General features: G+C 48.4%; 1 protein-coding gene and 2 long non-coding RNA genes across 8 annotated transcripts in view; 2 read left to right on the top strand and 1 right to left on the bottom strand.

The window, feature by feature from the left end:
• Positions 1 to 11,510, bottom strand: part of DISP1 (dispatched RND transporter family member 1) — a 185,870-nt gene extending 174,360 nt beyond the window's left edge. For 3 of the 6 annotated variants that reach the window (XM_078440603.2, XM_078440602.2, XM_078440601.2), the window contains exon 1: positions 11,362 to 11,510. The gene's annotated coding sequence lies outside the window, so the exon portion shown is untranslated. Of the gene's footprint in view, positions 1 to 7,117; positions 7,219 to 10,846; positions 10,894 to 11,361 lie in introns of those variants that run through there. The other 3 variants (XM_078440606.2, XM_078440605.2, XM_078440604.2) reach the window with 3 other exon arrangements.
• Positions 11,511 to 16,826: 5,316 nt separating this feature from the next.
• On the top strand, positions 16,827 to 20,381 carry LOC144614834 (uncharacterized). Its single transcript, XR_013553062.2, has 2 exons — positions 16,827 to 18,524; positions 20,079 to 20,381. It is a non-coding gene; the product is annotated as an uncharacterized LOC144614834 (long non-coding RNA).
• Positions 20,382 to 20,480: 99 nt separating this feature from the next.
• On the top strand, positions 20,481 to 21,713 carry LOC145713333 (uncharacterized). Its single transcript, XR_014136400.1, has 3 exons — positions 20,481 to 20,713; positions 20,762 to 21,225; positions 21,326 to 21,713. It is a non-coding gene; the product is annotated as an uncharacterized LOC145713333 (long non-coding RNA).
• The last annotated feature ends 1,216 nt before the right edge of the window (positions 21,714 to 22,929 follow it).

Below are 22,929 nucleotides of genomic sequence, written 5' to 3'. Positions count from 1 at the left end.
TACAGGGACACAGAAAAGACTTCAGAATCACTACACACAGAAAACTACTAAAGATCTAAGAATCACATACTTAGTAACATCAATTCACACACTGGTGTCATTCAAAAAACATTCCTGATACGTGCTATATCTAGAAACTTTTCCTGTAAAGAGGCCAGCAGTATTCAGGCTTTGCAGGCCAAAACATCTCCACGGCAACTACCTGACTCTGCCACTGTAGCCCCAAAGCAGCCAATGACAATATATAAATGAATGAGCAGAACTGTGTTCTAATAAAACTTTATTTACTACAACAGGACATACTTAGCCTGAGGGGTGCAGTCTCCTGACCCCTGACTTAACTCAGGCAATCACAGAGCCAGAAAAAACCCTGAAGACCACATGGTACCATACCCCACTCAATGTCAAGATACCCATAACAACATCCCCAACAAAGAGAGATCTGGTCTCTGTTTAAGTCCCAGTGACCATCCTGCGCAGAACGGTTACCATAATTAGCCTCTTCTCCAACCTGGACAGTGTTCCTCAATGAGGACAGCAAGATTTTTGGACGGGATATTCTCCCATTGTGTACAGCTGTCCAAAGCATCCCTGGTTCCCAAATCTTAAGTGCTAACTACACACACCTACACCCATCACTATGACAACCAAAACCCTCTCCAGCATCTTTCCAAAGCCCCTGCGGGGGAGGTATCAGGATCCACTGAACAGAGGCGGAATACATGGCAAGTCCTACCCAGACGTCCTCATTCTATCTATGGCAGGTATGACTAATAAATCACAATATTCTTTAATACTGACGCTGGACTTTGTCTTTTTTTTTTTTTAAGAGAGAGCATGCGCAAGTGGGGGACAGAGGAAGAGAGAGAGAATCCCAGCACAAAGCCCGACTCAGGACTCAATCCTACGACCCCAGGGTCATGACCTGAGCCAAAATCAAGAGTCGGACGCTCAACCGACTCAGCCACCCAGGCGTCCCTCTGTGTTTTTAATAACCCACCAGAAATACATGTGGATGCAAAGCATGTCTAAATTACCTAAGCCTCGAGTGTAACACCACGTAACATAAAAATACAAATTATCTTGGGGTGCCTGGGTGGCTCAGTCAGTTACACGTCCGACTTCAGCTCAGGTCATGATCTCACAGTCCGTGGGTTCGAGCCCCCCATCAGACTCTGTGCTGACAGCTCAGAGCCTAGAGCCTGCTTCAGATTCTGTGTCTCCCTCTCTCCACTGCTCATGCTCTGTCTCTGTCTCAAAAATAAATAAAAACATTAAAAAAAATACAAATTATCTTTTTCACACTTTTAATAATCACCAAATTTTCCCAAAATAAAACTGCTTTGAAGCCAAGGCAAGACCATACCTAACTATTCTCTGCATTTTACCAAATTATTCGCCATTTTGGAAAATCACCTCAATGGCAGCACATACGTTAAGTACAACCCACCCGCACAAGTGTGCATTTGTAACCGTCTCATCCACAGTAATTCTAGACACAGACACAAAACGCTGACCATCTGGAATGTATCGAACACACGCGTATTAAAAATATTTTAAATCATTTTTTAATGATTTTATTTTTATTCCTCCTTTACATCATAGTTAGAAATTGTGTTCATTTCTTTGCCATCAGATATGTAAGTAGTTACAGTATGCCTATGAATTCATTTCAGGATGGTAAAGGAGGAACTGTAAAATACCTGTTATAAAAATAGAGTGTTGGATCTGACAGGTTAAAAATCACTGGTCTAAAGATACCTGTTTAGCCAAATTCCCCTAACACAGACAGCACTCTTGTCCACACTCTGGACACAGATGTAACGCATTTGTTCAAAAGCAGCTGTCACTGGCCCTCCGAAGCCATTTCACAGAAACAGAGATCTCACAACAGAGGGGCAGTTCCCGAGTCCCCTGTCCTCTGTGGTATGACAGATACAAGAAAGGGCTGTGCAAACCAAGTGCGTAGGACGTCTAAACCCTCCAGCACACTGTGTCTATCTGTGCAACCACTCGCACCTGCTGGTGAAGGCACCCGGCAGTGATTACGTGTCAATGAAAGAACCCAGCCGTCACTGAGGCAACTGCCCTTGTGCACCAGACACAGACTCTCCTAAAGAGCCCATTTTCCACATTAAATTGTGCTACTGGGATCTGTCCCTGGCTTTACACAGGGCAGGCTCTAGAACAGCGTCCACCAGGACACTTACCCACACCCTCTGGTGTGATAACCACGGCCACATGTGGCATCTGGGCACGTGTAGTGAGGTTCCGTGTGGCCACCTGTGATGGGTCACTACGGGACCGGACAGCTCCAGAATATCAGAGATGGAAAGGGGTCCGGAGGCCACAGATCACAGCCATGTCTAGCTTCAGAAAAGGACTTACCACAGTAGGAATTAAGCAACGGAGGCTGAGAGGGATGTACCTACCCCGTTACCGGAACAGGCCCCTCGCCCGGCCACAGTGCATGAGCAGCATAGCCACTTCTAGAAGCCAGGCATCCTGAGCCACTCCTCTGCCGTCCTGTTGCTGACTCAATAAAAACTCAGTTATTTCATGTCTCACTCCCCATATGCCATCTAATACATACAGAATTAATCTCACAACTGATAGACTTTCCTCAAATCCAGACTTAGCTATAAGCCACCGTAATGTTAAAAGTATGGAGATAAAAAACTAAGATTTGAACTAAAGCTTAAAAACGCTGTCTATGAGAGATTACTAGTTTGGGATTTGAAGGTTTCACATTGACTAAAAATGAAAATAATCTCTACATACAATCTATGTCGATCTCCACATAACCCATAGATATAACTGTATATCTCGATTACAATAATGGACTGAGGCCACTGGCAAGTGTAGTTTCCAAGAACATTTATTATCATTTCCCTCTATAAATCTTTTTTTTAAATCTTTTTTACAGCTCATGGCAGCTGGGTAAGAGTTCATACATAGTTGAAAGATGAACTTCAAGCAAAATCATTAACATAAGAAATGGCAGGTCCCAGAGGCTTTCTTTGAATCAAGGTTTCAACTATTCTAGGTTTAAGTGGTAACATCCAGTCTGGAGGGGTAGGAGAGAGCCAGGTGCCTAGGAACACAATTCCAGCAATTGGTTTTCTCTATTCTTTGGAGACATGCGTGTGAAAGTGAGTGGTGGGGAGCGGAAAATCCGACACAACTCTGGGTTGGCCTATAAGTAATTCTAGGGTCTTCCAGGGAATAAGGGTACCAGATCCAGAGAACTATCACTTGTCACACTTCTCCACGGAAAACCTGGTATAAAATTACCCGTAGGTGATCTGCCGCAAAGCCTCACAAGGAGCATTAGCTACTTAGCTATAATGAAAGCCAGCCCTGACTCAACCAAGCTTTAAGGGATAAGCATTATAAACATAAAAGCTGAAAAGGATAAGTGTGCTAGAAAACGGAACAAAAACAGATCACTACAAGCTGAAATGCTGAGCTTCTGAAACCCAGCCAGGATCAAAGTTAACAGGAATAAACGTAAAGTCTTGTAGATGAGTTCAAAAACCAGCTGTACAGGTAGAGAGAGCAGATTAACAGATTTCCCATATAATTTTGGGAGCTGTGGTTTACCAAATGCTTAATATAAGAGCTAGATGCGTCTGCTTAAATGTGAATGTAATTTTAAACCTCAATAGTATTGAATGTGCAATAATATGACAGTAGGTGTCCACCCTACAGGAAGGAAAAGCCCCCATATTTGCTGCCTTGATCAGACATCTAAAATAGTGTGGACAGGGGCGCCTGGGTGGCTTGGTCGGTTGAGTGTCTGACTTCGGCTCAGGTCACGATCTCACAGTCCATGAGTTCGAGCCCCGCGTCGGGCTCTGTGCTGACAGCTCAGAGCCTGGAACCTGTTTCAGATTCTGTGTCTCCCTCTCTCTGACCCTCCCCCATTCATGCTCTGTCTCTCTCTGTCTAAAAAATAAAATAAACCTTAAAAAAAAAAAATTAAAAAAAGAAACAAATAAATAAAATAAAATAGTGTGGACAGGGGCCCCTGGATGGCTCAGTCAGTTAAGTGTCTGACTCTGGTTCAGGTCATGATCTCACAGTTCGTGGGTTCAAGCCCCGCGTCGAGCTCTGAGCTGGCAGTTCAGAGCATGGAGCCTGCTTCAGATTCCGTGCCTCCCTCTCTCTCTGTCCCTCCCCCACTTGTTCTCTTTCTGTCGCTCTCTCTCTCAAAACTAAGTAAACATTTTAAAAATAAAATAAAATAGTGTAAACAATTAGGGAAGCCATATTTTCAAGATACTGACAACCTAGTGGAGCCAGAATAAGATGATCGGGACAGTAGCACATGTAGGTATTGGCATTATTTAACCTGGAGAAGAGACAGTTATCCTTAAATATATGACAAAATTTTACACTGCAAAGAGAAAACAGATTTTCAGTGTTGCTCTGGATGATATAACTAAAACATAAAAACCACAACAGGCGGGCGCCTGGGTGGCTTGGTCGGTTAAGCGTCCGACTTCGGCTCAGGTCATGATCTCACGGTCTGTGAGTTCGAGCCCCGCGTTGGGCTCTGTGCTGACAGCTCAGAGCCTGGAGCCTGTTTCGGATTCTGTGTCTCCCTCTCTCTCTGCTCCTCCCCTGTTCATGCTCTGTCTCTCTCTGTCTCAAAAAAATAAATAAACGTTAAAAAAAAATTAAAAAAAATAAATTAAAAAAAATAAATAAATAAAAACCACAACAGGCAATTTGGACCTGTTACAAGGAAAAGAATAACCCAACAATGAACCAAGGCTGCACCAGAAAGTGAACACCTTGTTACTCTAAGTATTCCTGCAAGGGCCATAAATACTCTGGGAAGGAAAGGGTTATGAGAGTATCCAGATCAGGCAGAAGACTGCATTACATGACTGCTACAGGTTCACGCTAATCCCGCGATGATAGCACTTCAACTGCAGAAGAGAACAATTAAGCTGAGTCAGCAACTTATTTCCCCGGAGACAAGTTAGTTTGGTGACAAGGGAGAAGAAATGAGAAAGCCAAAGGGGCTCCAAGATACATTTAAAAATACCTGATGTATAAGGGCCCAAGAGTTGAGACGCAATTGAACGGGTGAGTCCACATAAAGACCTGGGATTGCACCCCAGGTCCAGCACCCCATTCCAGAAGACATCACCGGGCTGGTCACCTAACCTTCCTGAAGCTCAGGGTTTCTGTCCCTGACATTCAATCCTGCCTCAGGACCAAATGACGATATAAGAAAAGCACTCTGTAAATATTTATACATAAATTACCAGTTATTATTCTACATCAGTCAGACTCTTCTAAGCTTTGCTCACCCCCTTAAAAAAGGGTTATGAAAAACCTAGACTCTTGAAACATCAACCAACATAAAGCTGCGTGAACAGACCAGGGAGGAAGTCCTTTTCAAGCAGGGATCCTAAACGGAAAGTACAGGGATCCTAAAAGTACAAAGACAGTCTTACCCGAGGGGTTAACAAGGCATTTATTACAGAACAGGTTAAGTGTTCCTAAAAAGGATGCTGTTCTGCTTTTTTTGATAACTAAGGACTACAGATTAAGAGTTGACTTCATAAAGGCCCTTGGAAATGTTGGCCGGATACCTTGCTTACACAGTTCCCAGCAGTAAAGAAGGTCACTTCCTGGCAGGTGCAGGAACCTCAGGATATCTTGGGGACCTTGTGAAGAGGAATTCACCCAGCTCCACAGGTATTGCAGGCCTGTCTGATGGCAAGTATTTGGCTTGGCTTCTGGCCTGGAGAGGCTACTAAAAGTTCAATCTGGAGTTTCCTTATAAAAGGTTCCAGGAAAGCAAACTTGAACAGATCCTCAGCATCAATCGCTATTCTTGCTGAGCTTATGTAAATAATTAGGCCAGGTTTCTTAAGATGTGACTTGTTCTACAAATGCATTGGTCTTGATTTGGCCATCTCTGGAAATGAGGGTTTTTAGAGAGAAAAACTATGTTTCAACAGCGCACAGTTATGGATGTTAAATTCTAGCTCCGACTGCCTTTAAATGTTTGTTGTTTGCCTAACCTACACAACTTGAGGTAAACTTCAGAAAAATTGTCACAGTACTTCATGTACAGACAATCTTCTGTGGGGATAATAATAAGACCCCGTGGGCATGTGATTATTTAAACAACTAGAAAATGGGATGGATTCCCCCCAACCACTGCATGCCAAGACTATTCTCACTGTAGACCCATCAACAGATAAAGACTTTCGTGCTTTATTATGTACTTGGGGCCTGGTTAATTCATCAATCTCTAAATATGCAAACCATATCCTCCCTAAACCTGGTCTGACGGTTACCAGAAACCCGCCCCTTTCCAAGACTTGGAGGTGGACTTGACAGATATAAAACCAAGCAAAGGATTCAGGCACCTCCTCGTAATAATCTGTGCGTACTGAGGATGGGTCAAGGCCTTCCCGACCAGGACGGTGCGAAGTCGTGAGGTGGCCAAAGCTCTTCTACGTGAAATGATGCCTCGGTTTGGTCTGCCCTCAACCATACACAGTGACAACGGGCCTGCATTTGTGGCGGACACTACACAAACCCTGACCAGGTCCCTCAACATCACCTGGAAACTGCAACACGCATCTTAGCCGTCCGAGAGTACCAACCCCTAGAGCTAAGGGGTGATGCCTACTAAAAAAGATGTTTTTAAAAAAGCATCCAAGGGGGGAATGTTGGGAAAATTAAGTAAAGTTCTGCACCATAAGAGGACGGGACTAACAGGACTCTAGTTCCTAGCTTAGACACTCCTCTTCCGGGTTCTTCCTCCCGCCCTGCTTGCCTTGGGCGCCAAATTACTACTAGTGAGGAATGTGGAAGTAACGCACGATAAACTGTCCCCCATGCGGTGCTCAGGGCTCAGATCTCTGGAGAAGGATCTCCTCTGAGCCGGCAGGTGTGAAAGAAAACTCCGATCCACCAAGAGAAAAAAAAAAAAGAGGTGACTTGAATGGACGCAAGCTGACCGGCTTATTCTGAGATCAAATGAAAATGTGTTAAGTCACAAGCACAGGCTGACACAGGCATTACAAGCCCTGTCAGGATGATAAGAGCCTGCAGAGGCTACAGAGGTCTGGAAGTTGAAGCCCACCTGCCGTGGCTGGTCAACATTCACCTCGCTCCAAGGAGTGCCGTCACAGTATCTCCCAAGGTACTTTCCAGCTGGAGCACCGAGCAAACTGGAACCAGCAACTGTTTGTCAGGACAGAAAGACCAAGTCAATAGTCACTGCCTAGGTCTGAAATGTTCGGTGTCGACTCCGATACTTCTTATCTGTGTGGTCACTAGTTCTTGTGGGAAAGTCTAGAACCTGACAATGCATCACTTCCCGGGTCGGCCCTATCATCTCCGCTTTAACTAAGACGAGGTCACTCGTACACGGTGCTCGGTCTTCTTGCATGTGCAGTGTTCCCGTCAATGTCCACGAAAAATACCAACGCTAAAATAAACCTCAATGTTTGTTTCTTTATTCACATTTCAATCCTTCCCTCAAGCCTCTCCACGATTCCCAGTGACCACGTAAACTTTCCAACTTCAAGAGCCTTTGCCAGGTCGTTCTCTCCCAGGCAGGTGGGAGCGGCAGGAGGAATTTCTCTCTCTACGCCCCGCAGGCAATAAAGGAGAGCACTGTCTGTAAGGTATTTTAAAACAATGATAAAGCCAACTACGTCTTTCTTCTTTTTATTACCACCAAGCACTGATAACTGTAAACACCGTGAGATACAACCACTGCAGAAAGCCCCCACCATCACCTCCTAACATCCCCTCCCCCCCATCTCCTACTGGACAGTTTTTCTTTTCATGAGGATCTCAAGCTAAAACAAACCAACAAACAAAACTCATAACAAGAACAAAGAGTAATGACAATCAGTGTATTTTCTGTAGTATTTGCAACTGTATCACTTCAATAGAATGGTTCCTGTAGAATTTAATGTGATGCCTCGCTCCAAGCAAAAGTAAGTGTAGTCCAGTTATATAATCCAATCATGATTTAGTATTTAAACTGTTTTTCAAACAATAACAACGTAAACAAATGGTTCACAGCCATAACTGCATGTCAGGAGGGCAAAAAATTTGCCAAGATTTATGGGATCAAGGTCAGCAGAACGAACTAGGCTATACCGACAGCCCTTTTGGCTGAGGCCAACGTCATCTCAGTCACTGAGAGAAAAGGTCTCACTCAGCAGCACAGAAAGGGCAGAAAGTCCTACTAAAAGAAGAGGCTGACGATGCCTCAGCTAATCTTGGTGACAGCCAGCATGCGTCACAGGCCCTGCAGCTGGACAGTAGGTCTGCAGATCAACACTGTCCTTTCATCAATACCATCAAACGGCAGGGGGTGCCCTTGTAATGGGGTATACGGGTAACAGAGAGCGGACTATGTAATTATAAAGTTGACAGTCAGGGAGCACAGAGCCCAAAATCCCAATATAGCAAATTACTGCACATATTACAAACAGGTGACTATGGAAAGCAATGTGTAAATACGTGAAAATAAAAACAGCCCGGGCCATCACGGTCTTAGTAGTTCTCCCGTCGCACAGCTACGCATTTTGCCATCGCAGAAACAAAAATAAGTAATAAATCTGTTAAGAATAACTAGTAATTTGCCCAGCCCTGTTCAAATTTCCACTATTGGTTAAAGTGTAAAACGTATCAGAATCCTACAGAACAACACTTGGGTTCATCTACAGAAAACTTAAAATTTTACTCAACGATTAGAACAAAGAAAAATCCCAGAGATTATCCAGAACACAGAGCAATCCAATTTCAAACATATCATTCAGACATATAACTAGACAGTTGCCAGAGAGGGCGGGCTCTTGTGTTTCAAAAACAAGCACTTCCTCAACCGCAAACTAAAGTCTAAAGACCTGCATACTTTCCCAACTGTTTTATCTCCCAAAAACCAAGCGAAAGGGGGAGGAATACATTTCTTAAACCAAGATTTTATGGACAATTCGGAACAAGCCTTATCAGAAAAGGAACACTGTCTAACTGAAAGAAACAGATTAAATGAAGATATATAGAGAAATCCACACAGCAATCAACACAATAACTATAAAGATCAGGCCATTTTACCATTTTCTAGTTGAGAAATTACCCACTATACTTAATTACATGTTGAAGCACTGTTTATTTCTAGACACTGCTCTCCACCTGTAAATATCAGCTATGTCCCTAAATATAAGGAGATTACACCCAACTCAAGTACAAATTTTCAAGTCCATCAAGAGATCATAAGCGTTACTAACACTGTGATCTGAGATCTGGACGAGGTAGATCTTAAGACGGCTAGGTACTGGTCACTATGTGTCATCAGCTTCATTGTGACCATCATGTCACAATGTACATCAAAATGTGTACCACACGGTGCGCCTAGAATACACACAGTTCTTGTCTGTCAATTACACCTGATAAAGCCGGGGGGGGGGGGGGGGGGGGGCGGTGAGGGATTTACAAGTCAGCCAATACACTGAGGCACCAACAAACACAGAACGTTCTAGTTCACTTAGTGCAAGTCAGACCACAGAACCTGGTCTCCGGGCAACCTGCACCGACACAGTCTAGCACCCAAGGGGAGGAAGGCGCTAGGCAGCTGTCCCCTCCAACAGTGACAGCGCGAGGACTGCCCTGCTGGGTGCCCAGTTTGTGGCAAAACCCAATTCGCCTTTTCAGGTCGGAGTCTCTAATTACACCTAAGTGAGAGGCTGTACGATGTCCTTAGGAAGCGCAGCCAATAAAAATCACATGCAGTGTAGACAATGAGGAGAATACTCAGCATGAGCTGCAGTAATGACAAAATAAGCCGACACGCCCCTCCCTGGCCACTAGAGACACCACCTGTGTTTACTGTGAGACACCATGGTTCCGGGAACACTCAACAGTCTGTGGCCTTGTGGTAGCCAACCCTAGGGACTGGGTGTAATCGGCTGCACCCGCACCTAGACTGTCCTCACTGGGTAAACCGAGTCACCAACCCGAACCCTAGGGTCTGGTGTAATCCACTCCACCCACATCTGGAGGGTCCTCGCTGGGTAAACTGAGTCACTCACCCGAACCCTAGGGACTGGGTGTAATCGGCTGCACCCACACCTAGATTGTCCTCACTGGGTAAACTGAGTCACTAAACCCATATCCTAGGGACTGGGTATAGTCCACTGCACCCACACCTAGACTGTCCTCACTGGGTAAACTGAGTCATTCACCCAAACCCTAGGGTCTGGTGTAATCCACTCCACCCACATCTGGAGGGTCCTCGCTGGGTAAACTGAGTCACTAACCCGAACCCTAGGGTCTGGGTGTAATCGGCTGCACCCGCACCTAGACTGTCCTCACTGGGTAAACTGAGTCACTAAACCCATATCCTAGGGACTGGGTATAGTCCACTGCACCCACACCTAGACTGTCCTCACTGGGTAAACTGAGTCATTCACCCAAACCCTAGGGTCTGGTGTAATCCACTCCACCCACATCTGGAGGGTTCTCGCTGGGTAAACTGAGTCACTAACCCGAACCCTCGGGACTGGGTGTAATCGGCTGCACCCACACCTAGATTGTCCTCACTGGGTAAACCGAGTCACTAACCCGAACCCTCGGGACTGGGTGTAATCGGCTGCACCCACACCTAGATTGTCCTCACTGGGTAAACCGAGTCACTAACCCGAACCCTAGGGACTGGGTGTAATCGGCTGCACCCGCACCTAGATTGTCCTCACTGGGTAAACCGAGTCACTAACCCGAACCCTAGGGACTGGGTGTAATCGGCTGCACCCGCACCTAGACTGTCCTCACTGGGTAAACCGAGTCACTAACGCACAGGGGCTCCAGTACAAGCGCAGGCACAGCTCCCTGCGATCCTCTCCGCAGCTCCAAGCGTGCTGACGAGGTCGCTCGGGGCAGTGGAAGCAGCACAAGCTAAACTCTGGCGCCACGGAGGGTTCCAGAACGAGAACTGCGGTCAGCCTGACAGCAGTACGGTCCGCGGGCGCCTGCTGGCTCAGTCGGGGGCGTGGGCGACTGTACGTGGGGCCTGGGGTCCGAGCCCCCGACCGGAGGAAGGGCTGCTAAATTCCTGTGACAAAGAAGTGCAGCCCGAAGGGGACTCGGCTGAAGGGAGACCTCGAGTGTCCCCGGAGCGTCCGATGTCCCTCCAACCCACACACACATCCGGAAGCCAGCACGCACCCGCGGCGAGGCTACGCGGCTGGGCGCCCCGACCCCTCCCACCCGCGCCCCCCGCCCCTCACGGCACCCCTCCCGCGGCCCCGACCATGCTCGGTCGCCCTCCGCCCGCGCGGGGCGCCCCGGTCCCCCCGGGCCCCCCGGCCCTACCCGGTCTCCCCGTCGCGCGGCGGCGGCGGCGGCGGCGGCGGCGGCGGCGTGGCCAAGACGCGTCCACTGAGGAGACCGGCGTCCGGGACGCTCCGGCCCCAACGCGGACCCCGAGCCGGCTTCCGCCTGGCGCCGGAAGGCGTACGCGCGCGGGACCGGAAGTCCCGCCCCCAGGCCGCGGGCAGGGGCGCGGGGTCCTCGGGGCCGCCGGCCGGTGGGCCGGTGGCGGCGGTAGGGCCCCGCGGGGCCCAGACGCGGAGCTCCGCTTTGCGGGGTGGAAGGTGACGCGGGCGGGCGGGGAGAGGGACCGGCGCTGCGGGACGGGAGGCGCAAGTCCCTCCCACCCCCCTTCTCGGAGAGACGGTCGGGAGCGACGAGCGCGCGCTGGAGACCGGAGGAGGCGGGAGGGCCTGCGGGAGAGAGGGGCGTCGGAGAGAGCCCGGCCGCACGGGGGAGCCGGGGGGCTGCATCGGGGCGCCGCGGGGATGGGGGGGCTGCATCGGGGACGCCAAAACAGTGATCAAGGCCTTTAAGGGGGGACCAGCAGGGCTCTTACCCCTCATATCACCGCATTGGGCGGATCGCCCCAACCAATACTGAGCCCTTAGAATGGTAATGAGGCTTCGTTACCAGCCACAGGGATGAGGACGGTTACCTCTACGGCTGTTTTGCTTGCTGCTAGTGTTTAATGAATACTTTCTTGCGCGCCAAGTCCCCCCTTTCCTCTTTAGGAAGAAAAGGCTTGACAATTTTTTTCTCTCGCTCTGGGGTTATGTTGTGAGAGGTACAGATAGGATTGTCAACAGCAGAGAAGGAAGAATGGACAACATGTAGACAGTCTGTGCCTGCAGGGCACGACATCAGCCCTGCACCCAGTAGAAGGGTGCGGCTTCCCGCTTGCCCACGTTGGGGAGGTTAGCAGTCGCTTTGTGGTGGTGCGTGACATCACCAAATCATGTAGTGGAGAGGTGTGGCCTTGAGAGACTGGGAAGAGCGTGTGTGCGCGCGTGTGTTTGTGTGTGTACACACATGCGTGCACCACCCCCCCATCAAGTAGAATGTAACAGGCACTCCACGAAATGTCGTGAAATGTTTCCATATAGCTCGCCACAATTGTTTGCTTGTGGTAGAAATGCCCCTAATAAATAGAGAGGTCCCCTCAAAGGACCATATACCATGTACAAGTGACCATGTTCTCAGGTGACCAAGTGTCCTGGTTTGCCCAGGACTGAGGGGGATCCCAGGACACTAGAATTGTGGCACTTAAAACACTGGGATGGTCCTAGGAAAAGTGGGACAGGTTGGTCATGTCCCTGTAAAACAGATGAGTCCAGAAATGGACACATCCTAAACCAGGCCCTTCGTGGTCTTCCCGCACCTCCAGGAATTTCACATATGGCACAGGAAAACACAGAAGGTAGCCCTTAGAACAGTCACATAAATGGCTGTACCCTAAAGAAAAGGTCTGTTGACACCGTTTGCTGAGGACCAGGACCTGCCCTGCCTCCTTTGATTACAGGTGATAATCCCTGTGTATTTCCAAAACATTCTTTTGCTTGACGAGCCAGGGAAGGCTTCTGCTTGCAGCCGAAGTAAGCTTGAGGAGCGTGTGCATAGCACGTCCTTGTTCAAGGGCATCTGCTCCCAGAGCCCCTGCTGAGTGGACACTGAGCCACGTGCTCCATACTCACTGGCGTAGCAAACTGAAGTCGATCTGTCTCAAACCCAAACAGCTGAGAGTCTCTGCAGCATGGGTTTTGGTCACCAGTGGAGCTGCAGTTGGTCTCTTTCATGTTGAAGTAGAAATGCCCTGTAAACCTGGAATTAGGTTCTAGGCATGAGCAGGGTGTTGGAGCTGGTGGAACGAAAGCAGGAGATGCCAGAGGAAAGAGGGGAGGAGGGAAGACCGAGTTATCGGAGCGGTGTTCCATCTTTGTGCCCAGCTTTCCAGCATTGGATTTCCAGTCCCTTGTGGGGTCCAGCTCAACTTCCTGTCCTTAAATTCTGAAAATTCTGTGTCCTTCCGGTAAAGTCCCCGTGTTACTCGGGTTAGTTGTAGTCGGTTCCTATTCCCAGTGAAACGACACCACTCCCTAAGACACTAGTCCCCCGCTCACTCTACAGCATCAATCTCTTGTCACCAGAGCTCTGGAGTCAGCATGTCCTTCCAGGCCAAGGACAGGAGGGCCACTGCTGCCTGGTCCCATCAGGAAAACTGCCTCGGTTATTATGGGGCTGGCGGGTGGGGCAAATTGTATAATCAGCATATAAATCTGGAAGGAGACTTGGGAAATGGCCTATTCCAAATTCCTTGTCAGGCACAGGCGAGGAAGAGAGTCCACCTGGATGGAGTTCAGTGGTCCCAGAGACAGGACTATTGATCTCCCTCCCAGTGGGCTCCCCAATTTTTCTGGTGTGGAGGGAGTGCGGTACCCCCCCAGACCCCCGTGAGGCCCCCCAGTGTGCTGCTGAGCTCCCTCCCACCCGCCACCTGGCCTTCGGCATCAGCCTTTGCAAAATCATGACCGCTGTGTAGTTGTATTCAGACCTGGGAGAAAACGTTTTAAGGAAAAATACTTTTTGTTCCCTCCTTACTCACCACCTGGCTCCGACAGATAAGTGGGTTAATTAGCAGAGCTAATAGGGTTAGTTTAAAAGTTTACTTACACTTTCTACACTCCCATTCATACCTGGGTGTTTTCCTTATCCTTATTTGTTCATAAACATAAATGTAAACAACCAGCATCACCAAGGGCCGCGGCAGCCGCAGGTCCACAAGTGTGCCTTCCACCGTTTGGACACACACTAATGTAGTCACGTGGCACAGTGAACCAGTCTACTTGGAGGCAGTCACGGCAGCATGTTCCTTGGAACGCTAACCACTTAGTGTAGAGTTACATTAATTAAAGATCATGTACTGAGTGGTAGTTAAGGTCAGCCAGGGCTCTCCAGTTAATAATTCCCAACTGCTGCAAGGCCCCGTATGCAAGGTGCTTTTGTGAAGATCTCAATCTCCTATGATCCAACAGTATCACTGAACGGGAAAGATGACTCCTAACTACGTTTAAGGTGGCGCTTTCTTCCTAAAAGGGTAGCCGCCCCAGAAATGTTTCAGGTTACCCAGAATACTTAAAAATGTAACTTTTGGTATTCTGGTCTAATTCGTTATTGTGGCAAAATATATAAAACATAAAATTTGCCATTTTGGCTACGTCCAAATGCACACTGCGGTGCGTATACCCATCACTCCCGTCCCTCCCCAGAACTTGCTCATCTCCCCAGGCTGAAACTCAACACCCGTGAAACAGCATCTCTCCATTTCCCCCACCTCCCCTAAATCCACTTTCAGGGTAGGTTTGTCCGTGTTGCATCCCATGGAAATATGTTCAACATGGGTTCATATCCTCTGCAAGTAAACACTTGCGAGTAGAAGTAACATAGGGTCTGTTCACCTCTTTTCTCTTGTGGAATTCAAATGAAATGCGATTTCCACAGGGACACGTCGTATAATAATCAGATACTTCTATTTCAGACCTCTTTAAGGCCTACACCAGTGAAATTCCACCTGTAAAACAACAGGGAAATTTGGCGTGGTACTCCTTAACTGAACAGTTTGTGTGGGTGTGTTCTGAAGGGCTTGTATACAAGTTCGTAACTGCAAATGCCAAACCTTGTTTGTCTTTCTGCAAAACCAGCGAGCAATCCACACACCTGATTGATGCGTGAGCCTCCCCGTGTTTTCCTCCTAACATCACCGCTAAGCAGAAATGCTCAGGCCAGAGAAAGCTTCACCTGCTAAACCTCAACAGGGGCCGGAAAGCAAGCCTTTCCTCTTGAATACAGGTTTCATTCAAGGTTGGGTAACTGAAATAGACACACAGCACTGCTCCCGACTTGCAAATCTAACCACCAGGTAAACAATAAAATGAATTTTCAGCTCTGAGTCTCGGTGATACAAACTTAATTTCCTATGAAGAAATTAACTACAGGCTGGGAAGGTCAAGGCAAAACTTAACCTGTAAAAACAGTGGATATAAGCCTTAAAGAGAAGGAATACGCCTTCCCTGTAACAGGACCCTCATTAGTTAGTAAGAAGTCACTTCCTGTGCAGTTAGCACACTCTTAAAAACATTTGAAATCAAGCACAGTACAGGGCGGTTATATCTGCCTTGAGTAGGCGTGGCAGAAGCCTAGGGTTTCTCCTGATTCTTCTGTGTTTCTATCCTGAGACAGACCACATTGCAAATATTGAGTTGCCACATAAAACGCAGGCTGCCCAGTAAACTTGGACTGTCCTATTATTTTCAGTACAAATAAGGTAGGGAAGCTGAACGACGGGCTCCATCTGTTTCTCTGCGAGGCCCCACTTACTCATGCGCCATATTTCACCTTGTATCTGAGTAAACCGAAAAAGCTGTGTTCCCACCCCAAGGGGGGGAGTAAGAACTTCATCGTTCTCTGTGTTTCGTCCTAGGCCCCCGACACCTGATAACGTAAGAGACCGGCCCCCAAGCCTGTTCCAGCTCTGTGTCTGTCAAACTCGGCTGACACTGGCATCAGTACCCACCCCCCCGGCTTCAGTGATTTATGTTACAACACCTGCTGTTCACCTGCCACTTGCTTTCGATTGGACCCCACCCTGGATTCCTGAAAGAACATTTACCCTGGACCCCTTTCCAGTATGAACCCCCAACCCCAAGTGCTGGGGAGACTCCCTTCCATCTGAGTCTCCCAGACGCTCTGCCTACTGTACTCACACCACTTGGCGTTATTCGGCAGATTCTGCCCTCATTGCCTCCTGGCTGGCATCTGATTTCCATCCCGCACGCAGCCACGGACCCTCTTGGCTGGTCCTGTGGGGTCCCCTCTGGGTCCTGGGACCTGGCCCACCTACATCACGAGTACATCCCAAACGTTGCATGGGACGTAGTTCTAGTAAGAAAGTATTGACTGTTGATCTGAAGTTCAAATTTAACTGAGCATCCTGTATTTTTATTTACTAAATCTGGCAACCCCATTGCACATAAGCAACGTTCCGTAAACCTTTCTAAAAGAAAGGTTCCTTAAATACAGCAATACAACTTTTTCCTCCTACAGAAGTATGCATAGAAGTTTGGACTGTCAATATACTGTGTCGACACTATGCGTCTTTGTACACTTTCCTTGACGTGTTAACGATGAGAAACAGAAACAGAAAGCAAGACCACAGATGTGCGAAGGGTTTTGTTAAAAATTAAATGGAGGGGCGCCTGGGGGGCTCAGCCGGTTGAGCGTCCGACTTCAGCTCAGGTCATGATCTCACCATTCATGGGTTCGAGCCCCGCGTCGGGCTCTGTGCTGACAGCTCAGAGCCCGGAGCCTGCTTCGGATTCTGTGTCTCCCTCTCTCTCTGCCCCTCCCCTGCTCATGCTCTGTCTCTGTCTCAAAAATAAATGAAAACATTAAAAAAACTTAAATGGACATTAAAAAAACGCAATGGACAGTGCGTAGGACTGAATCAGAGAGGCTGAGATGATGTCCACATGCTTGTGGGGAATAACTTACAGGTGCAGGGGTCTGGGATTTTACCTGAGAACAAAGCAGGAGGTGCCGTTGGGCCACACTGCTCGCTTCACCGCAGGTACTTTCAAAGTACTTTTCTGTAGCGGGCTGTTGTTTTTTTTTCTTTTCTTTTTTTTTGAGTCGTGTTCTGTATCTTTTACTCTTTTTTCCTCGTGGCAGTCCGGTAGAATTTTCATATTAGCGGAGTGTGGCCCAAAGAATGTTGGAAGGATCTCTGGCAAACGGAACACTGGCTCTGCATTTACAAAGAGGGGTGGCCTCCGCCGAGCCCTCCCCCTTCACACCTTCTTCATCGTTCGCTCCAACAAACCCAAGCGCGCACGGTTTATGAGACCGTGCCGCTGGCCTGGCCAGAAACCTGTGTACCTACAATGTCCAAGGCCTCGATGTGGAGTCGCTGGCAGGTGTCCTGTCCCCGGCCCCGATTCCGCTCTGGCACCTGGGCTCACCTTGTAGATACTGTTTGCGACACACCTCCTGCATTTTCTTCCTGCGGCTGCTCCTTCCTACATGGGAGAGCGATCAGGTATCTCGACAGACACAGCACTTTCCTTATGAGTCTTTTCTTACTAGTTTTATTAGCCTTTTGCCCCACACAACCTTCTTATTCTTCCTCAACTAAGCGTCCCCTCATTCCCGTGTTCGTTCAACAGCTATCCGGATGGCATCGACTGCTCTCGGCCCGTGGGGAAACAAGAGACAATAATTCCCACCCAGGAGGATTTTGTGTTCCAAAGGGGGGGGGGGGGCAAAAAATAAACAAGAAAGCAATAAATGAATATGTGAAATTGCAACATGATGACAAATGTTTATTTGTTATAACGTGACATGTTTATTTTCCACCATGATAAATATTCTAGGAAAAAATAAGGCAAGATAAAAGAATGGGGGCAGTGGTAGGGTTTCGATTACAATCATCAAGACGGGACTTTGGGGCAGAGGCTTAAAAAAAGTGAAAACAAAAGGGCTGGGGAAAAGTGTTCCAAGACAGAAGGAACCCCCCCGGGCAAAGGCCCCAAGGCGGGTGCAAGAGAGTCCAATTCTGGACGTTCCAACTCGGAGGCCTGCAGCTCAGGCATGTCTCGGTTCCAGCTCAGACCCAGACTGGACTCTCTTCCAGAATGACTGATTTGCTGGCCTTTCTGTCTCCCCGCCTCAGCCCTGCAGACTCTTCCCCTCTACACACTGCCCCCCGCCCCCACCGGGGGCATCGCAGGGGTCATGAGGGAAGACTGCAGCCTGGAGGCTGACAGGACTTGCCTCCTCCTCTGTCGCATCACCTGGGGTGACCCTTCGCCTTGGGAATGGCTGTTGGGACGGGTTCCCAGGTTCGACCCTGCTCCCCGGCCTCGTGCTTCACTCGTGTTGCCTGGTTTCCCAGCCATGCCTCCCTTGCCTCCCCAGATGCCCATCGCCCAGGAAACCAACCCCCTGCACAAATTCCTCTTCGTTAGGATAACTGGTGTTGCCTCTTATTCCTGGCTGGAGCTTGACTGATAAAGGGGCCAGAGAGAACTTTCCTGAAGTCACCAACCATGTTTTATTTGGCTCCCATTGCAAGCACTCAGCACAATCCCAGCAGGTGACAGTGCCCAAACAAGGTTTGTCGAACGAATAAGGCAAAAACATCCTCTCTATGCACCAGCTAAGTAAATTGAGACCAGTGCCTGAAGGCGTGACATCCAACCCCAACTTGCTCATTAAGCTCTCAGAAAGCCACCTTCTTCGGCAGAGCAAATGCAAGGTCTCCTTGTGAGCAGCACCCCCTGCCTGAACCCCTATAAAAGAACATCTTTTCTTTTATATTCACGCACTAAGGAAATACCACACCCCACTTTATTTTTTTATTTTATTATTTTATTTTTTTAGAGAGAGTGTGTGCGAGCCAGGGAGTGGGGCTGCGGGAGAGAGAGAGAGAGAGAGAGAGAGAGAGAGAATCTTGAGCAGGGTCCACACTCAGCAAGGAGCCCAATTCGGGGCTCCATCCCATGACCCTGGGATCATGACCTGAGCCAAAATCAAGAGTCAATGCTCACCCAGGTTCAGTCGACATTCTTTATCAAAGCTTTAATCTATGATGAAGTCATCCTGGAAAACTCAGACTGCTTTGGATCCGGTAACAAGCAGATGAGAGGCAGGATTTTGACACAGAATGCTTTTTTTAAATGTTTATTTATTTTTGAGACAGACAGAGAGAGAGAGCACAACAGGAGAGGGGCAGAGAGAGAGAGGGGGCAGGCTCCAGTCTTCGAGCTGTCCGCACAGAGCCTGACGTGAGGCTCCATCCATGAACCGCAAGACCATGACCTGAGCCAAAGTCGAGTGCTAACCTACTGAGCCTAAGGTGCCCCCACACAGAATACTTTTGATGCACTTTTACATCTTAGCTCTGTCTCGACACAAGATCCCTTTTTTGGATTGCCATAACATCCTCCAGACTGGATTCCTTGCCACTAGCTTGGGACACACAGCACATTGCTCTCCGGTATTTGTCCAAATCTCTCTTAACTAATTCACACAGCTTCATCACTTACTAGCTGTGTGGCCTCGTAATTTGGTTAACCTCTCTGTGCTTTGGTTTCATTATTTTAAAATGGGGACGATAGTACCTATCTCATAAAATTGGTATAAGGTCTAAATAAGTTAATGTAGACAAGTACTTAGGATTAAATGAAACATGTGATGGCCATCATTGCTACACTTGAAAACGCTGTTATCCTCATGTTTCTTTGGGGATAAAATGCAATTCTGTAGCAGATATGGGTTTTCCTACTAGGAACCTCCAGCTATCTTTGCAGACTCACCCTCCACTTTTTCCCTCTCTACTTCTACCCATCATTACCTGTCTCCTCACCCCTCTGACAAAATCTACTTCCTTGCTAGAAGGTTCCGAGGGATGGACTTTCTAGCACCACTGTCTTCCCAGTCTTTTCTTATTGAGTGTCTTCATGTGTTTTTCTCGGCGCTGGAATGTTCTCCTTCTGCCTCTCCCTCCACCACACATCCCTACTCGACCCTCAAGCCCCTCCCAGATGTGACTTCATAGAGAGGAAACGACTCATGTCCTCTAGGCCAATGGGAGACTTCATACCTGATGAGCCAATAGCCCCCTTGTGCACCACCTCACACAGTTACATACTTGTCTCTCCTTACAGGAACCTTCCATCCCTGGAAGGCAGGAAATATACCCCAAAAAGAGGACTCCGGTGCCTACTATGTGTTCAGTTAATGAACAAGTAAATGAACTGATCGAGTAAGAGCAACTCAGAACGGACAGAGGCGTAGAGACCTTCACCTGCCGCCTTGTTCACCTGCCGCCTTGTTCACCTGCTGCCTTCACCTGTCACCTTCACCACCTGCTGCCTTCACCTGCCGCTGTTGCCTACTGCTCGCTTGACAGTAGGTGAGCCTTTGGGCCAGGTCACTTGTGATGCAAATAAACTCTAATTGGACCCCAATGTTGTCAGTTCATCCTACTACTTTTTAAAAAATTATGCTACAAACATGTATAAATACACAGCACATACTAGAGGTTGGTCCTCAAGATGATTAGTTTTGTACAAGTTCACAGCAGGGAAGCTCAATACACTAGTGTTTCACGCAAGGGTCGTTCCTCCAAAGGGGTCTGAAAAATGCAAATGTAACCTATTCCTCTTACTACAAAAGTCAAACTCGGAGGAAGAAGGATAAGGTGGTGGGAGAAGAGAGGCGAGTGCTCCAAGTTCAGGGCTACGAAAATGCCAGGAGAACCAGAAACAAGAGATAATCAGCAGTGAGGTGCTAGGGGGAGGTGAGTCCAGGGGGAGGTGAATCTAGGGGCAGGTGAGTCCAGGGGGAGGTGAGTCCAGGGGGTGGTGAGTCCAGGGGGAGGTGAGTCCCGGGGGTGGTGAGTCCAGGGGGTGGTGAGTCCAGGGGGAGATGAGTCCAGGGGGAGGTGAATCTAGGGGCAGGTGAGTCCAGGGAGAGGTGAATCTAGGGGGAGGTGAGTCCAGGGGGAGGTGAAACCAGGGGGAAGTGAGTCCAGGGGGAGGTGAGTCCAGGGGGAGGTGAAACCAGGGGGAAGTGAGTCCAGGGGCAGGTGAGTCCAGAGGGAGGTGAATCCAGGGGGAGGTGAATCTAGGGGCAGGTGAGTCCAGGGAGAGGTGAGCCAAGAGGGAGGTGAGCCCAGGGGGAGGTGAATCCAGGGGGAGGTGAGTCCAGGGGGAGGTGAATCCAGGGGGAGGTGAGTCCAAGGGGAGGTGAATCCAGGGGGAGGTGAGTCCAGGGGGAGGTGAATCTAGGGGGAGGTGAATCCAGGGGGAGGTGAATCCAGGGCAGATGAGTCCGGGGGGAGGTGAATCCAGGGCGGTGGGGGGTGAATCTAGGGGGAGGTGAATCCAGGGCGAGGTAAGCCCAGGGGGAGGTGAATCCTTCTCCTCCCCTCACCCCTCCAGGTTCCTGAGACCCATCCCTCAAGAAAAGGTGCCACTTGGGAAGGACGGCCTCTAGGCACACCACAAACAAACTGAAAAGGCTTGAAATGATCCGTCTAAACAATGGGTGCCCTGTCTCATGCCTCCATAAGGTTTAAGCCCGGCATTGTTCCAGGCCACGTCCCCCCAGCAACCTTTCCCTCCTGGCTGGACTGTTTCCCCACCTGCGGTCCACGCGGGCTTTCTCCCTTTCTCCAAGGGCTTGGGAGGACAGTCTTGACCCGAATGATTTGGGAGCCTGACTCGAAAAAATCAATTCTGGCAAACTGAGCTCAGAGCATCCACAATATGCAAACCCTGACTGGTGGGGACTGACGGGGTCTGGTGGGGACTGACGGCTGCACAGCTATTTGCTAGTTTAATGCTTCAGCACCTTTATTGTGTGCTCCCCTCCACCCACCCTGTGACTGTCTTTGTGTGAACTGTGGGCTTTGCTCTTGGGCTCTCCGGGTTTGTTTTGGTTTGGTTTGTCTTGTTTTTCTGAACCTCACCCGGAGGTCAGTGATTCTTAACCTTATTTCAGTTGTGGCTCCTTTTGAGAACGTGATGAAGGATATACATCCATCCCCACAAGACAAAGCGCACACATGCATGTACACGCACGATTTTGCATACAATTTTAGTGTGCTCGTGGAAATCTCTCCGTTTGGGTCTTATCATACAAAACCGTAACTATATAGACAAAGTTGACCCAATATATCAGAGACAAAGTATACCCTATGTTTTTAAAGTCTTTGTGATGAATGGCTCAGGAGTTCACTGGGGTCAGGTTTTGTGAGACGGCTTCTCAGAAACACACACTGTTGGAGCCAACCCAGTGTGTCTCCTCACCCTAGCGATTTTCGTGGTTTGCGGAGTGAAAGATCCAGGCTTCACCTATTTATCTAGAGGAATGCCAACGAGTCCGCAAGTTTTGCCTAAGCGTCCCCTTTTCTACTACCAAAACATAATTTGAATTAGTTCTTTCTTTTGAAAAAATTCGTGAATAGTTTATACTCGATCCTCTGTGCTCATGTCTTTCCTGCATCATACTTCTTTTATCTGGGGGTGAGGAAGAAGGAAACACAATCAGGGTAAGAACATCAAATAGCATCTGTGCAACTGTGTGATGAGCCACGCCGTTGAAACCCTCATTCTCATGTAGAACAATCTTGAGGCGTGAAGAACTTAATGGTGCTGTGATAATTACAGAGGGTTATAATTACTTTTTCATTATGATTGTCCATTAATTTGAGAATGATAGTTTATAAGTGCAGTGGGGCACTTTACGGAGACACTTTTACATTTATGTATGGAAAGATAAATCTGAAGAAAATAGTACTTTAAAAACCAGTATCAAAGCCTTCTTGATAACATCTGCTATCAACTCCCAAGCCACTCTTTAAGTCTCTTTGGATCAGAAAATTCCTGAGTAAAAGGAGAGTAGGCGGGAAAGAGCAGTAAGTAGAAAGAAATGTTCCAACGTTTTGAAACAAATTCAACACTCCTGAGCATGTGTGCATTCTTCCTGGAGAACACGCAGCGAGGCTGGGGC

The sequence above is a fragment of the Panthera onca genome, chromosome F1 (genome assembly GCF_046562875.1).
Source record: "Panthera onca isolate mPanOnc1 chromosome F1, mPanOnc1 haplotype 2, whole genome shotgun sequence".
NCBI lineage: Eukaryota > Metazoa > Chordata > Mammalia > Carnivora > Felidae > Panthera > Panthera onca.
Note: the sequence above shows the minus strand (reverse complement) of the source record. Positions and strands in the feature narration are given on the sequence as shown.